This window comes from Melanotaenia boesemani, chromosome 16, assembly GCF_017639745.1.
Source record: "Melanotaenia boesemani isolate fMelBoe1 chromosome 16, fMelBoe1.pri, whole genome shotgun sequence".
NCBI lineage: Eukaryota > Metazoa > Chordata > Actinopteri > Atheriniformes > Melanotaeniidae > Melanotaenia > Melanotaenia boesemani.
This window is the reverse complement of record NC_055697.1, coordinates 31880076-31895064: the sequence shown is the minus strand read 5'-3', so window position 1 is coordinate 31895064 and position 14989 is coordinate 31880076. Positions and strand designations below refer to the sequence as shown.

General features: G+C 46.2%; 1 pseudogene; it reads right to left on the bottom strand.

Annotated features, from left to right (window-relative positions):
• The window catches only part of LOC121655540, a 28299-nt pseudogene extending 19674 nt beyond the window's left edge, over window positions 1–8625 (bottom strand).
• Between the last annotated feature and the right edge of the window lie 6364 nt (window positions 8626–14989).

Below are 14989 nucleotides of genomic sequence, written 5' to 3'. Positions count from 1 at the left end.
CAGAATGCACCGCTCTGCTGATGTAAACAATAATATATCTCAATGGATAGACATGTGGTGAAATGGAAAAAAAAAAAGGTTGAGTAGAAAAATATTTTCCCTTTTTTCATTATAGACCATCTCGTAGCTTAATACCACAGTCATTACTTCCTCCCAACCAATCACAAACGCAGACCCAGGCACGCTCCGTCACCAAGTCCCGCCCCTCACAGAGAGCATGTGTATTGTAAAAGAGAGGCAGAGGAAATTGTTATACAGAATGGAGGTTGTGGGTGAGGAACAAAATCCCCGTAGTGCTGCTAGGCTGAACGGTGAGTTGATTTCTGCCTTCAGTTTGTTTTGTTCTGCTCAGCGTGTTTGTTTACCTGGAAGTCCAGTCCTACCAGCTCCTGAGCTAGCCATTTTCCACCGGGTTCGCCACATTCCGGCTGCGCAGCGGGTTCGCTCTGACCTCCGCAGCACGTAAACTCACACCGGAAGCGTGTCAGACACGGAGCGCCCGGGGAGCCGCCAGATCACGAAATCACAGAACTGAAGAATCTTGAGATTTTCCACTTCCAGGATAAACGTCTCGTCGTCCAGGATGAGAAAAAAGAAATCAGTCAGGCCTCCTGACCAGTCTTAAAACGTTCCATCACGCTGAATTAAGAATTTAATCTGAATCTGTCATTTATTAAAAGTCATTAAGCAACATCTCCGCGGCTTTCTCCATCATTTTGGAGGCACCTGGCTGCTGTTCACGTCCACGCTTTCAGGTTTCGCATCAGTAAACGGTTAAAAACACGCTGAAAGAAACAGCCTCACAAAGAGAAGCAAACCTTTTTTACAGCATTTACAACAACTTTATTACAATCTTCTGAACAGTGAATGAAGCGCAGGTTTAGATGTTTCCACCTGTTTCAGTCTCAGACGTCGGTGTTTACCTGGTGTTTGGTGGAAGTTCCTACACCCGTCATAAATTTATAAACCTCTGATCATTCAACGTTCATGCAGACATTTTACCAACGGATGGATTAAAAGCTGCGAGTCTACAGTCGGCTGTACTCATTTATATATTCATTAACCATTTGTTCATTCTGAAATAAATAAATCTGTTAATCTTTGTGGATTCATTTCTGAAAAATGAATATATTATAAACACATAAAGCCAAGAATGTCTTCATATCCAACTCACAGCCTAAACCCCATCAGGTGGAAAAGTTCCTGCAGAAGTCGGTTGTTTTCTGACGAGTTTTCCCTGCAACAGGAAGGAAACGGATGATCTGCTGCTTAATTTACGTTTTGATGCTGACCATGAAGCTGCTGCTGCAGCCGAGGACACGGCCCAGGGAAACGAGCACAGGCCACCACCAAGCCATCGTAATGACTGGGGGGTCAATGATTGTGGGAACTGTTATTTTTCCAAACTCAAAACTCACTTCTTGAAAACAGCACCTTTCCTAAGTACACTTGTTTTTATCCCTGTATCAGTGTTTCTTTTAAATAGCAGCTTGTATTTTATTGTTTCTTTTATTGTACAGTGTCCTTGAGTGACCTGAAAGGTGCTTTTAAATAAATTATATTATTTATCATTTTTGAGTTAGAACCTCTAATGGTAAAATGTTCCTTATATCCCCACAGTCAAGACTCCTTTAAAAAATTCCTGGATCCAGGCGATGGTCTGGAACACCCCAAAAATCTCATTACTTGTTCCTTTATTCCATTTCTGAGATTTCCTGAAAATTTAATCAAAAGCTGTTAATAACTTTGAGTTATGCTGCTAACAGACAAACCGACGCCACCGAATGACGGAGGTAGCGAAATACTCGTGAGAAATTGTGAATTAGACGGATTAAAAAGACGCACTGCTGAACTGATGAAAACAGAGCGCAGGTTTCCCTAAAACCGCCTGTTTTCGTGGTTTTAATGCTTGAACAGGCTGTCATTTGCAGTCAGAGGACAACATTCATTAATTTGTTCCAATTTAGAAAAGGGATTATAAGAGAAATAGAGGAGAAATGGTTAAAGTGGATAAGCATAGGAAACACATTTTTAAAGTGATGGTGAAGCATATAATTAAAAAAACAAAGACATTGTGTAGCTCACTGCTTTATAAACGGTTGATTTTAACACACACACACACACACCGCTTGCTGAATAACGCTGCACTAAAAGGGTGAATTATTAGCATGATTCGTGGATTATTGTGGATATGAATTTCTGGTATACAACACAATTTTTATTCACATATTTTAAATAATTTTTGGTCTGCGTCTCGTTTTCTCTCATTTCCCCAGAAAATGCAGCTAAACATGATGTTCGTGTTGCTCGAGCTGTTCAGCTGTGCAAAAAGTTGGTGGGGAATTTCTGCCATAGCTGGAAGATGGAAAAAAGATGCAGGAACTCAACCTCCCGCAGCACTCACTCATCCCTGCATGCCCACCAGGTGGGCATCAAGACAGAAGAGGACAGAAAGAGTTCTGGAGCAGCAACGGGCCTCAGACGTCCTCTCAGCAGACAGAAAATCATTTGATTCCCACCGGGCAAGATCTGGATGTGCTTGAGTCAATAAACCGGGCATTAAGTCCTCTGCAGCAACTTACTGGTGCTCTCAGGTGAGTTACGTCAGTGTTTCACGTGTGAAACCAGTCCTTCACCTGAAGAAGACATCAGTTCTTACAGAGACTGATAAAGACAGTGACCTAACTAAATCAATTAGGAATAAAATCCTCAGCTACATGAACACACAGTATGAGAACCCAGCCACCCAGGAACGTCGGGATACGGCACGCTTCCTGGATCCCAGATTCAAAGCTAGCTGCATTTACAGGAAAACCAGGGTCATGTCAGAATGGGAAGCAGCACAAAAGGTAACTATAAAACTATAAAAACTATTTTTATTCAAGTACTGGTGATAAATATTTCAACGATATTAAGCTGATATTGCTTGATATTAAATGGACCAAATTAAAATTATTAATGTATAATTTCCTTTATGCCCCGCCCTCTTTTGTTCCAAGGAGAAAGCACCCAGGAAGCCCGGCCCATGAATCCACCCGGTCCCACTGTGAAGAAACAAATCATTGGGCAGTTTCTTTAAGACAGCCTCACTCCCAACCTCAGCAGCTGTCACAGGCAATGGAAGCTGAACTCAACAGCTACTTGTTGTCCCCCACCACCGACAGTGAGGCAGATCCTTGGCTTGGTGGAAACTCCACCTTCCCACAGGTGAGTGAACTTGCTGGGAAAAATCTCTGTATACCTGCGAGTAGTTCAGAGGGACTTTTTAGCGCATCAGGGAATATTGTTACATGTGAACGCACCTGCTGGTTTTTCTGACCAAGAACTTGCCTCAGTTTAGACTCTGGCAAGTTTGCACACACACAGGCACATATGACAGAGAACACACACACACTCAGTGCAGTATCCTATGTGATATAGCATCATCTGTAAAAGCACAGGGTGTGTTTTCTAACACTTCTACTTGAGTTTAGCTATGTTCTATCCCATTATATGTTGTTTTTTTGCCCTCACAAAACTTAGTTTGGCAGGCTAGGGCATCACCACATAACGAGCAAAGAAAACATGAAAGCATGTAATACAAGAGCCACTGCAGTTCGATTTCTGTTTACATTTATTTAAACTATTGTACCAAGGACTGGACCTGGGCACCCCTGACCTAAGATGTTCTAGTTACACAGCAGTTGTAGTCAGCTGTGGTCAGGTGCAATTCTTATATAATAAAACAATTATTTTTAAATAATCCATTTATTTTGTTATTTTTTTTCTGTTACCTCAATAGGCTATAGAGTACCAACTACCTGGTGTCTGTTTGCACAACACCTAAAGCTGAAAGACATTGCATATCCCAGTATTTTATTTATCATGAAAGTGTCATCGCATGTCGCATGTTCTCAGTATCGTGCAGCCTTAATCTCACTGTAGCTGAGAACTCCGGCTGAGGGCGGGAAGATGACGGACTATCAAAACAAGAATCACCTGCTGAGTCTGAGCCAGGACAAACCTTCTCTTCGCATTCTTTGTGTTCTGAGCATCTTCAGAATTTTAGTTGACCCACAATTCAAACTTCACCTGAGCACCACCTGTGACCTGCTCTGGAGGAGGAGGAGGAGGGAGGAGTCTTCAAGCAGACTCCTCCCTCAGAAACTGACTTGAGATCTGTTGATCCAGACTAGGGCTGCTCGATTATGACAAAATTATAATCAAAAATACAATTATTTTGATCAATTTTGGGAGCCAAAAGAACCGACTCTCTGAAAAGAGCTGAACATCCCATCACCAGTATAGTAATGGAGGCTACCGTGGAGAGGGCTGATGAAGACAACCTAAAAATGTTTAGAACAGCAACATAAAATTAAATTCTTCAGTCACTAATTAGTTTTTTTTTAAGTTTAATTTTATTAAGTGTAACACGCTCTTTTACGTCAGTCTCCAAAAGTCTCCAGTATCACCAGAAAAAATCTCTAGATTTGTCGCTTTAAAAAAAAAAAGTCGCTCGAGGTGAGTGAAAACTCGCTAGATATAGCGACAAAGTCTCTACGTTGGCAACGCTGACAACTAGCTGTGGACTGTAAAAGGGGTGAACTGTTGTTCTTTAGGCAGCTTGATGAAGCCTTGGCCTTGCATTCGACCCCTGCTGGTTGGTGATCAGAGATGCGTTTTGAATGTAAATATCGTTGACGAACTGGTTCATTTAATTGTGGCCACAAAAATCATGATCACGATCAAAATCCAATTAATTGTGCAGCCCTAATACAGACCCACAGCGGTCATGTGACACCAGAGAACAGCCGGTCACATAACAGCTGGAGAACAGTCACACGACGGCCACCAGAGAACAGCCGGTCACATAACAGCTGGAGAACAGTCACATGACGGCCACCAGAGAACAGCCGGTCACATAACAGCTGGAGAACAGTCACCCGACGGCCACCAGAGAACAGCCGGTCACATAACAGCTGGAGAACAGTCACACGACGGCCACCAGAGAACAGCCGGTCACATAACAGCTGGAGAACAGTCACCCGACGGCCACCAGAGAACAGCCGGTCACATAACAGCTGGAGAACAGTCACACGACGGCCACCAAAGAACAGCCGGTCACATAACAGCTGGAGAACAGTCACCCGACGGCCACCAGAGAACAGCCGGTCACATAACAGCTGGAGAACAGTCACCCGACGGCCACCAGAGAACAGCCGGTCACATAACAGCTGGAGAACAGTCACACGACGGCCACCAGAGAACAGCCGGTCACATAACAGCTGGAGAACAGTCACACAGCGGCCACCAGAGAACAGCCGGTCACATAACAGCTGGAGAACAGTCACACGACGGCCACCAGAGAACAGCCGGTCACATAACAGCTGGAGAACAGTCACACGACGGCCACCAGAGAACAGCCGGTCACATAACAGCTGGAGAACAGTCACACGACGGCCACCAGAGAACAGCCGGTCACATAACAGCTGGAGAACAGTCACACGACGGCCACCAAAGAACAGCTGGTCACATAACAGCTGGCGACCAGTCACACGACGGCCACCAGAGAACAGCGACCTGAGATCCAGCTCCAGGGGCCCGGCCTTCATATGACTTGCCTCTGCAGGTAGATCATGTCTGTCAGAGCAAACAGCAAAATTTCAATAAAGCATGAAAGCTGGAAGCTGCTCCTCTTCATCAGCCTTCATCGCTGCTGCGCTTGTTTTTAGAAACAGCTGATCAATCATGTGATCAGTCATGTGACCGTGTCCATCTCAAACACCTGAAGACAGCAGAATGTTTAATGTTCTGGTCCAATGACATGAAGCTGCTCAAGTGTCACGTTGCATGGCGGCAAATAAATGTGACCGCACCAGAAACGCAAAGCCAACACACCTCACATGACCCTGAAATACACACCTGAGCAGGTGAGCAGTGAGCACACACACAGACCCAGCTACCGCACCACCAGTTCAGATACCAGTTCAGTCTGGTTTAGACAACATTTTCTGAGCTGTTCAGGTTCTCCACCTTCATTTCCCGTCAGCCTCCTAGAAACAGTCCGGATCAGATGATGTTTTTGTTTCATCAGAACAGGCTGCAGCTGACCAAGCGGACCCTTTGCATTAGAGAACCACCTGACTGGGAGGTCTGCAGACTGCTGATGGACCTGACCCAACTTCAAGAACCAGCACTCAGTTCACCCATGTCTGAAAAAACAAAAGACCACGAAGACGACCTCTGCTCAAGAAGACTGAACTCTGCAGAACGGAGTCTGTCCTAAGTTCTGTTCCTACAGTTCAGCTCGGTTCCGACCCGGTTTAATCCGTTCACGTTCAAAAGACCTTCATTCTGTTTCAGGCAAAAACATCTGAGATGGTTTTCTACTTTTATTAAACAAGTCATTCTCAACATTCAATAACCAGCCAATCAGAATGCCCGGTTTCACGGACAGAACCAACACCAACTCCACATGGTAAACTGACCCCCCCCCAAAAAACAAAACACATTGATGAGGTCCAACAGAACACACGGTGCAGCACAAACCAGAGTTTACCAACTTTCCTGACGTCAGCTTGGCCTCTCCCGGTCCTTAAAGTTCCAGTGTGGAAGGTTCTGGTCCATCTTGATAGACAACGCACAGAACCGTGGGATCGATCCTCCATGATGGGGGGACCGGGGTTCCGGTTGCAGCAGTTCAGCAGAGGCTGTCGTCTTTTTTGTCTTATTCAGAATTTCTGATGGGCATTTTATCTTTTAACTCTTCTCTGAGCTGTGACGCCGCCTGCAGCAGCTGGAATCCAGCTGAGTTCACACCTGGATCCTGCAGCTTCGGCGGCTCTGCTACAACTGAAGCCGTTAGAGATTCTGACAGAACCACTGACCTGAAGGTGTCTCTGCTCAGGTGAGACCACACCTGAATTTAACTTCAAACAGACCCAAAGCCGAGTCCAGGTCCGAAGACCAACTCACCAACGTTCAGCTGCTCAGGTGACCAGAACCAGGCCGAAAATTCAGAGAGCCGTCTTATTTAATCTGAACTTCCAGCACAGACTTCTTCTGGGTCAACAGAAACCAGGCTGAGGACCCAGTTTCCACCACCTCCTGGTTTCACTGCAGGCTCAGCGTGGAAGTATCGACAGGTGGTTCAGGATCTGTCTACACTGACCTCGATGGGAACACAGAGCTTCCAGAGCTCTGTGAAATTCTGTAGCCCCAAAGAGGAGGAGCCAGAGCAGTTTAAATTCTGCAGGTCAGAATAAAGAGTTGTTCTGATCCAAAACCAGTTTTCCTGCAGTAATAACAACAAAAGTGGTTCCAGAAGAACTGGACCTGAAGCAGAATCAGAACCAGCTAAGTGCCACAAAGCAGGTCTGAAGTTTAACTGAACCTCCATGACAGTAACCGATGGCAACACGGGCATGCCATCACCTGGTATGTCAGGTTCTTTGATGTTCAGGTCCACCATGAACACAGGACCTGAGTCATGACATGACCCAAGTCTAGCTGTCCTGGATGCTGTGAATAATCAGAATTAGGACACTTTTGTTTTTTTTTTTGCTTTGAGACGTCTGCAGATAACACCTGACATGAATCACACCTGAGGGTTCAACGATTAATCAACTCTGTGACAGAAAACAGGTAATTAGCTGTTTAACTTCCTCATCAATCAAAAACTGATACATTTATCAATCTATCAGGAGGCAGGCGTGGGGGAGGGGTTGTAAACTTTCTGAATAAATATATCCAGATATATACACATACACACACACACACACACACACACACACACACACACACACACACACACATGCATATCCACACACTCACTCAGGTCCCTTACAGGTCTGGGTTACCCTGGTCACTTCATTCTGTTGGTCATGCTGCTCTCTGATTGGCGTTACAGGTGTGCGTTACAGTGACCACCGAGTGTTTTTCCATTCAGCTGCCTGTCAGGCTTCCTTTATGCGGCCCTGAGTTCTGTCTGACAGGATGTCGAGGACAAACACGATAAACACAGCGGGGTTCCGCCTACAGCACACCGGTTCGAGCCGACCCTGAACACCACCATGACACCCCTCCCCAACAGCCCATTAAACCGAGACAAAACAGCTCCAATCCACCGCCGCTCCAACCGTGGCCCAGTCCGCCGCAACAACAAGCTGCATCTCCTGTCACACGAACACCAGCACCGGACGCACCGACTCACCCGAGCCGCCAGCTCCACTCTCAATCTCAATGACCCCACCCGCTGCGGACTTACCTGAAGGCCGGTCAACGCGGCGCGGCACGGCCCGGCGAGGCTCCGCAGACAAGTCCGCGAAAGAGGAGAGGAGAGAAACTTTATCCGGAGCTCTGGTCTGCACCTCCGGCGGGGCGAGGAGCAAGGGAGGGGAGGGAGTGAGTGAGGAGAGAGGGGGGCTCTGAACCGATCCGAGGCCCGGGTGAAACGCTGAGGTCCGGCGGCACGGACCGGAAAACCAGGCCAGGAAGCACCAGCAGCGGCCGGCAGCAGGTGAAACAGCCGACTGAGACGTTCCGTTAGACGGCGGAGAATCCGCTCACAGCCACTCCGACAAAGTTGAGCCGTTACCTTGCTCAGCTGTCGCCATCTTTATCCGCGGGGTATGATGGGTAATCCTCAGGAATCCCGGCCCGCCTTTAAACTCCCAACACGTCCTGCGTGCTGACGTCATTTAAGGGAGTACAAGGGGGAAAAATGGAACTTCATCCCACCTAATATATTTGGAAATACATAAGGAAGACATCTTATTTCAGATTACAGTTATCCTCATCAGTAATCCTCATTAGCGCCGATTCAACATCTCTACTGAAAAACCTACTTTTATAGATAGATAGATAGCTAGATAGATAGATAGATAGATAGATAGATAGATAGATAGATAGATAGATAGATAGATAGATAGATAGATAGATAGATAACTTTATTAATCCCCAAGGGAAATTAAGTATATAAATTCTGCTAGCAAAACTGGATTTCCAGAAAATTAACTGTTCCTGCTGAAATCCTGGATGAATATCTTCTGAGATATGAAGATTTTATTAGATATTAAATCTTCCATATTACCTTCAAACATTTCCAATCTGCTGTAAAAGAATTTCCTGGGGGACCTTGAACTGATCAAACATCACTTTATGAAGACATGATCACAGGAAGCAGGTCTGCTCAATCACAGAGTCAAAATTCAAATGTTCTACAAAACTGTTCTACAATCAGTCCAATAGGAATGTCTTATTTTTCCACACAAACTGAAAAACAACATTTCTTGTCCAGATGTGTTTTATCTGATGGAAAAAAATAAACCAAATATAAAGAACTAAAATTCTTATGGAAATACTAATATCAATAAATGTGAACTTTCACATCCAGAAGATCAGATGCCAAGTTTCCTTCATGTTAGCTGACATTTTTAGAATAAAACTGTAAACAATAAATACCAACAAAGAGTAAACCAGTACAAGTTTATTTCCATCAAGTCTGAACAGTGTTGTGCTTCCACTTTTTTGCCCCCATGGATTTATTTTTCTTACTGTAATCATTCTAATAATAATAATAAAAAAAAAATTCAGAATTTCTGAGAAGAAAAATAAGGACAAAGTTTTTCTTTCAAACATCAAAACAGAAACAGTTTGGGACGTCAAACTTTTACAGATGCCTTTTAATCATTTACCACAAACACCACCATTCTCCTATGTTGTTTCTGTCTCGCGTTTTTCTTCGTTACAATTCAAAGGCTCCTCCCTGAGCCGCCACCTTATCATGGTGGAGAAGTTTGTGCGTCCTGACGATCCTAACGGCTATGTTGTCGGGGGCTCATACCCCTGGTAGGGTCACCCATGGCAAACAGGTGTCTAGGGGAGGGACCAGACGAAGTGGGGCACAAATCAACCCTATGACGATGAGAAAGCAAGGACCAAGGTTTCCGTTGCCCGGACGTGGGTCACCGGGACCCCCTCTGGAGCCAGGCCTGGAGGTGGGGCACGGAGGCAAGCGCTTGGTGGCCGGGCCTTTGCCTATGGGGCCCGGTCGGGCTCAGCCCGAAAGGAAGACATGGGCCTCTCCTCCCGTGGGCTCACCACCTGCGGGAGGAGCCATAGGGGTCTAGTGCATTGTGAGCTGAGCGGCTGCCAGAGGTGGGGACCCTGGCGGTCTGATCCTCGGCTGCAAAAGCTAGCTCTAGGGACGTGGAATGTCACCTCTCTGGCGGGGAAGGAGCCTGAGCTGGTGCGCGAGGTTGAGCGGTTCCGGCTAGATATAGTTGGACTCACCTCGATGCACGGCTTGGCCTCTGGAACCACTGTTCTTGAGAGGGGCTGGACCATTCTGGGGTTGCTCCCGGTAAGAGGCGCCGAGCAGGTGTGGGCATGCTCACTGCCCCCCGACTTGGCGCCTGTACGTTGGGGTTTACCCCGGTGGACGAAAGGGTAGCCTCTGTCCGCCTTCAGGTGGGGGGGACGGGTCCTGATTGTTGTTTGTGCTTATGCACCAAATAGCAGTTCAGAGTACCCACCCTTTTTAGAGTCCTTGAAGGGGGTGTTGGAGAGCACTCCTTCCAGGGACTCCCTCGTTCTGCTGGTGGACTTCAATGCTCACGTGGGCAATGACAGCGAGACCTGGAGGGGCGTGATTGGGAGGAACGGCCCCCCTAATCTAAATCCGAGTGGTGTTTTGTTGTTGGACTTCTGTGCTCGTCATGGATTGTCCATAACGAACACCTTGTTCAGACATAAGAATGTCCACATGTGCACTTGGCACCAGGACACTCTAGGCCGAAGTTCGATGATCGACTTTGTAGTAGAGTCACCGGACTTGCGGCCGCATGTCCTGGACACTCGGGTGAAGAGAGGGTGGAGCTGTCAACTGATCACCACCTGGTGGTGAGTTGGCTCAGATGGTGGGAGAGGATGCCAGTCAGGCCTGGCAGACCCAAGTGTGTTGTGAGGGTCTGCTGGGAACGTCTGGCAGAGTCCCCTGTCAGAAAGAGTTTCAACTCCCAGCTCCGGCAGAGCTTCAACCATGTCCCAGGTGAGGCAGGGGACACTGAGTCCGAATGGGCTGTGTTCCGTGCCTCTATTGTCGAGGCAGCCAGCCGTAGCTGTGGCCGTACGGTCGTCGGTGCCTGTCGTGGCGGTAACCCCCGAACTCGTTGGGGACACCGGCAGTAAGGGATGCCTTCAAGCTAAAGAAGGAGTCCTATCGGGCCTTTTTGGCCTGTGGGACTCCAGAGGCAGCTGATGGGTATCGGCGGGCTAAGCGGAGCGCAGCTTCGGCGGTCGCTAAGGCAAAAGCTCAGGCATGGGAGGAGTTTGGAGAGGCCATGGAGAATGATTTCCGGACGGCTTCGAAGAGATTCTGGTCCACCATCCGGCGGCTCAGGAGGGGAAAGCAGTGCTCCGTCAACACTGTGTACAGTGGAGATGGGGAGCTGCTGACCTCAACTCGGGACGTTGTGAGGCGGTGGAGGGAATACTTCGAAGACCTTCTCAATCCCACCAACACGTCTTCTTATGAGGAAGCAGAGTCTGGGGTAGCTGGTGCTGGCTCTCCTATCTTTGGGGCTGAGGTCGCTGAAGAGGTTAAAAAGCTCCTCAGTGGCAAGGCCCCGGGGCAGGATGAGGTCCGCCCAGAGTTTCTTAAGGCTCTGGATGCTGTAGGGCTGTCTTGGTTGACATGCCTCTGCAGCATCACGTGGACATCGGGGACAGTTCCTCTGGACTGGCAGACTGGGGTGGTGGTCCCCTTCTTCAAAAAGGGGGACTGGAGGGTGGCTCCAACTACAGGGGGATCACACTCCTCAGCCTCCCCGGTAAGGTCTATTCAGGGGTGCTTGAGAGGAGGGTCCGTCAGATAGTCGAACCTCGGATTGAGGAAGAGCAGTGTGGTTTTCGTCCCGGTCATGGAACAGTGGACCAGCTCTACACCCTCTTCGGGGTCTTTGAGGGGGCATGGAAGTTTGTCCAGCCAATCTACATGTGTTTTGTGGACTTGGAGAAGGCATTCGACCGGGGACTCCTGTGGGGGGTACTCCGGGAGTATGGACAGCCGGACTCGGTTGTAAGAGCTGTCCGGTCCTTGTACGACTGGTGTCATAGCTTGGTCAGGGTGCATGCACTCCTACAATATCCTAACAATTAAAATGCTAATATGATTATTAAACAATGCTAAAAATCCCAAAATCCAACTTACCAGAGGCACATGGAATCAAAACTCTCCAGAGGAGTGTGCATAAAGGATCTGAGCAGAGTGAAAACTGGCAGTCACACCTACTACCAATCCGTCCCTCCTCCAGTTCCTACCTCCCTTGATTGGTCTCCAGCTTCTGCAGAGTCCTAGTGACCTACTACTACAGTAAGTAACAAGATTAGAGAGAGTGTAAATGTGGTACCTGTCAGGGACCAAGCAGTAAGGCAGCTGGACACAGGAGGTTTTTGTTCAAAAACCTGGGTCTTTTTATTTAGCCCCAAAATTTGTACTTTACAAAATTCAAAAATTCAACTAAACAAACTAATAAAAGAGGCCAAATGAATATAACTAGACTCAAAATCAGAGCGAAGTAGAACTTAAGCAAACAAAGAAACAAACTGGTAAACTTAAATACAAGGTTAGCTAAACCAAGAGTAAAGGGGAAATACAAGGGCTACTAAATTTTGCACTAACCAAAACAAAGTAAATCCCCAAACACCCCTATGATTCTGCAGCATGTGGTCAAGCCCAATAAAGCTGGCAGCAGCCTATCAGAGTCCTCAGCCCTTGGCCACGCCTTTGCTGCAGCATGAAGGAGAGGCTGAACCCAGGTTAATTAAAAGATAGAAATAAGTATTAATACAAAACACAATTTAACCTTACAGTTCCTAGTTGTATTTAACATTGTTAGGTATGAAAAATTAAAGTAATTTAGTAATGAAGTAATGTGAAATGGAATGTGCTGTTTTTAGACTCAGGGCTGCAAAAAAAATAAATAAATAAATAAATAAATAAAGTAGATCTACACCTGTGGTGAGGTGTGGATATTACCAAGTGTGACAGGCCATCACAGTACCAATATGAAGGAATTCAGTTTTATTTCCATTATGCATATGAAAATTGTGGGAAAACAAAGTATGAATATCTTGGAAGCTGTGTTAGAAATTCTCAATAAACGACAGACACACGATCGAAGCACAGCTGGTACTCACTTGCAAGGAGTTATAACAGGGTCAGAAGACAAATTAAACACAGGCCATCCGACAAGTTGAAAACATCTTGTAAGCAGTCAAGGTGGGAAGAGGGAGGAAGTGTGATGGTGGGCTTGCAGGGGAAGGTGGAGCTAGGTGCCTTCTGCTTGATACCATATTTTCTGAGAAGGTAAATGATGAACAGGAGGGGCCAGAACAGAGCTTTGGGCATACCACTGCTGACTGGGAAGGCCAAACTGAGTGGGTATAAGCAGACAAATGGACAGTTTCATCTGTCTTCTGCGTCCGATGCACATGTAATTTGGTCCATTTTCAGGGAGCTTAGCTATCTGTCGAAGCAATACCACCGGTATTTACGGGGCAGTGCTGAGCAGGATAGCTGACATGTGACCAGCAAAAGAAACAAACCAAGGGAAGAACAAAAGGGTCAGGAAAGAAACAAAATAGCAGAAGAAGAATGACAACTAGGACAGCAACTAGGAATTGAGGGAGCTTTTGAAGAAAGGATATGCAAGTGTTTTAGGACTTGTTGGACGGTTGAAAACTACTTCATCCCAGTCCAAACGATGTCTGAAACTAATGTTGGCTCGTGGGAGTGAACTCTGAAATTAGCATTGCCCCCTAGTGGAGGAATTGACTCAACAACCATGGTGACGCAAAATATGCATGGAAGTATGAAAACAGCGACATATGACAATGTTTGAAATGGGCGTTGCTATCTACACATGTAAGGCAGCATAAATGGGCCTTCAGTGGGAAGACTGTGGACATGTAAAGCATTTATCTCTAGGACGTTTGCCAGAAATGGGATGGAACTGTAGGAGGAACTGAACCATAGGACACAGAGGTATTTCTTATTTCAGTGATGAGAGGACAGATAGAAGGGAGACAGAGTTTGACCAGGTTTGAGGACAGCGAACCAGCATTGATTTCTGCATAACAGGATATTTCACTGATGACTGGGAGACTAAAACTAAAAAATAGGTGCAGAAGGCATCAAAAAGTAAACACAGTCATCCATATTGTACGGACGATATATTGTTGATGAAAAATATTTATAATTTTAAAAGTTTCATAAATTTTTTGCAGAGAGCAGTGGAGTCCACACAAGAGGCAAACATATCAGGAGGTGTAATATACTGTTTGTGAGGCACTTCTATTGAGACTAAATGTCCTCCTTGTCCTCCTTAACAAAGTTAGAGCGTGACACTGATGAGTTCCTAATGAGACCACTAAAGGAGGAAACATTCAATGAACCCATTATGAACTGAGGAGAAGGCGCGGGAGATGTGTGTCGTGATGCAGTTACTAGGCAACCACCATGTCATCTCATGATGCGCGATCAGTAAGGTGTTGATTTGATAGTTGATTTTTTCTGTTGTTAATTTGAATAAATCTGCAATGGACTGGTGACCTGTCCAGAGCGTACCCTGCCGCTCCCCTGCTAATTGCTGAGATAGGCTCCAGCTTCCCCCAACCTGGAATTTGAAAAAGTGGTATAGAAAATAGATGGATGGAATTGAATAAATGCATTTGTGCAGTTTTTTTTGTCACTGGTCAACGATTTGAAATTTTACCGCATCATTTTTACCTTCTCACATTTCCTGTGGTGTTTGATGTATAGCACAGGGAGGTGACAGGAGCTTCATAGGAATGATTTGTTTATTTTTCTTCTTTCTGCTGCATTTTGTCCTCTGCACAGGACAGTGTCTTCCATCATCAGTTATGATGTTCTGACACTCAGAATGTCGCTGAGTGTTTTGGTCTGTGGACACATGAAGCTCTTACAGATAGAACTGCAGATCTGATC